Source organism: Triticum aestivum, chromosome 4A, assembly GCF_018294505.1.
Source record: "Triticum aestivum cultivar Chinese Spring chromosome 4A, IWGSC CS RefSeq v2.1, whole genome shotgun sequence".
NCBI classification, from domain to species: domain Eukaryota; kingdom Viridiplantae; phylum Streptophyta; class Magnoliopsida; order Poales; family Poaceae; genus Triticum; species Triticum aestivum.
This window is the reverse complement of record NC_057803.1, coordinates 267,947,365-267,950,215: the sequence shown is the minus strand read 5'-3', so window position 1 is coordinate 267,950,215 and position 2,851 is coordinate 267,947,365.

The window sequence follows — 2,851 nt, the reverse complement described above, 5'->3', positions numbered from 1 at the left end:
CGGTATGGACGCTGATGAAGGAGACGATGAAGAACCAGCGCCTATTGGGCCCTGGAACGCCACCTCGTCATATGACGTATACATGGTGGATGCACCAAAAGATGATGACGAGGAGCGGAAGCACGCACCGACAGCTTGTTCCCTTGAAAAGCAGTCAAAGCGACGACGCAAGCACCGCCCCAAATCCCGCCTCGACAGAAATAGCGATCATACAGACCCAGCGCTGGAGCAGGGCGAACCGCTGCCGGGCAACGGCAATCCGGATAATCAAACAGAGCAAACAAATCCTATCAAGGCTAATCGTCCGGATGACATAACGCCGGACAGGCACCCGGAGCAGCAGACTGCCTGTAAAAGGCTTGTTGCCACCGCGAGGAGTCTGAAAAAGCAGAAGCAAAGGCTCAAAGCTGCGCAAGACACACTCCAAATCAGGTGGAGTAAAATACTCAACACTGCAGCAAGGTACGGCGACAATCGCCCCTCCAAGAGCTACCCAAAGCGGAAGCTGCTACCTAAATTCGATGGGGAGGCCTCGGAACCCCCACAAACAAATATCAAAGCAGCCACCTGGTCGGATAGACGACCCCTCTACCAACACAGATCGGCATACAACGCTGCTCACAATACAATACGTGACCCATGCGAGGGCTCGCACCCAAAGGACGGCGCAACAAGATCCATCTATGGACCACACAAGCGCGCCCCAGCATACAATGCAACACAACAAACATCCGAACAACGCGGTACACCCAGCTACAGGGGTGCCGCACACCCCCTATGTTTCACCGACGAGGTGCTGGACCACGAATTTCCAGAAGGATTCAAGCCCGTAAACATAGAGGCATATGACGGAACAACAGACCCTAGGGTCTGGATTCAGGACTACATCCTTCATATCCATATGGCTCAAGGAGATGATCTCCATGCCATCAAGTACCTACCCCTCAAGCTCAAAGGGCCAGCTCGTCACTGGCTCAAAGGCCTACCCGAAAGCTCCATTGGAAGTTGGGAAGAGCTCAAAGACACCTTTCGGGCAAATTTTCAAGGGACTTATGTCCGACCTCCGGATGCGGACAATCTGAGTCATATAACTCAACAGCCCGGAGAGTCAGCCCGAAAGCTTTGGAACAGGTTTCTTACTAAAAAGAACCAGATTGTCGACTGTCCGGACGCCGAAGCCTTGGCAGCTTTCAAGCATAGCGTCCATGACGAATGGCTCGCCAGACACCTTGGGCAAAATAAGCCAAGAACGATGGCCGCACTGACAAACCTCATGACCCGCTTTTGCGCGGGTGAGGACAGCTAGCTAGCCAGATGCAGCACCAGCGACCCCAGCACATCTGAAGTTAGAGATGGAAACAGGAAATCACGGTGCAACAGCAATAACAAACGCCGAAATAAAGAAGACAACACGAAAGGCACGGCAGTAAATGCCGGATTCAAAAGCTCTCGGCCAGGTCAAAAGCCACCCCCTAAAGGCACCAGGGTTGAATTGTCCAGCCTCAAAAAAATTCTGGACCAAGTATGTCAGATTCATAGTACCCATAGCAAACCTGCTAATCATACCCACAGAGAATGTTGGGTCTTCAAGCAGTCCGGCAAGCTCAACGCCGTACACAAGGGGGAGGATACACCAAGTGAGGACGAGGACGAGCCCCCCGAGCAAGACACGGGGGAACAAAAGAAATTTCCACCAGAAGTCAAAACAGTAAACGTGTTACACGTAATCAAGGGAAAAAACAACGCGGCACTCCCAGGAAAATATACCCAAGTGCCTGTCACCACGAAGTCCTGCCACTGGTCATCTCAACCGATCACTTTCAACTATCGTGATTACTCAGCAAGTATCCGAAACGCAGGATGGGCTGCCCTGGTATTAGACCCAGTAATTGGCGGATATCACTTCACAAGAGTCTTGATGGACGGCGGCAGTGGCCTAAACCTAATATATCAGGATACAATCCGCGGGATGGGGTTAGAACCAACACAAATTCGCCATAGCAATACTACCTTTAAAGGAATAACGCCAGGCCCAGGGGCTCGTTGTACGTGCTCCCTCCTACTACAAGTTATATTCGGCTCCCCCAATAACTTCCGTCACGAGCATTTAACTTTCCACATCGCTCCGTTTCAAAGTGGCTATCAAGCACTGCTCGGACGCGAAGCTTTCGCTCGCTTTAATGCAATACCACACTATGCCTCCCTCACACTCAAGATGCCCGGTCCACGTGGCATCATTACAGTGCACGGAAATATCAAGCGATCTCTGCGCGCCAAAGAGAGTGAGGCTGCCTTGGAAGCCGCACACTAAAGGCGCCCGGACAAGCAAAAGCATCCAATAGGCCGTCAAGACCTCAGATACAACTAATTAAGTCTGGCACCGCTATTTATACGGAATAAGTGGTCACACCCCCCATTTGTCAATACAAGGGGCTCAACGCGCGCAGACAAGTGGCAACTTCTTATCATCTTGAAATATACATGGTTTCTTTAAAAACTATCTTTTTGCACGGCAACTTTTTCACTTAACTTCCTCTCTTTTACAGATGATCATCGTGCCACACCCGTCCAGGATACGGCACAATGGAGACGCAGGCACAGACGTGCAGCAGGGACCTGCTCCAAGGATTCTTTTTAGATTAATACTCTGCGTAAACTTTTTTTACTGTCTCTTGTTGATACATATCCACCATTGAGAAGGATGCTGGCGTCTTGGCATGTGGCCACGCCAGAAGAATGCGCGTACCTAGACACAAGGGGCTTCTTACAAAGGCCACTATTCAGGCCCGGTTTATACCACAAAGACCGAATACCTTAGGGAGTGTTCAGCGCCGCGAGTTTGGCCCTATAT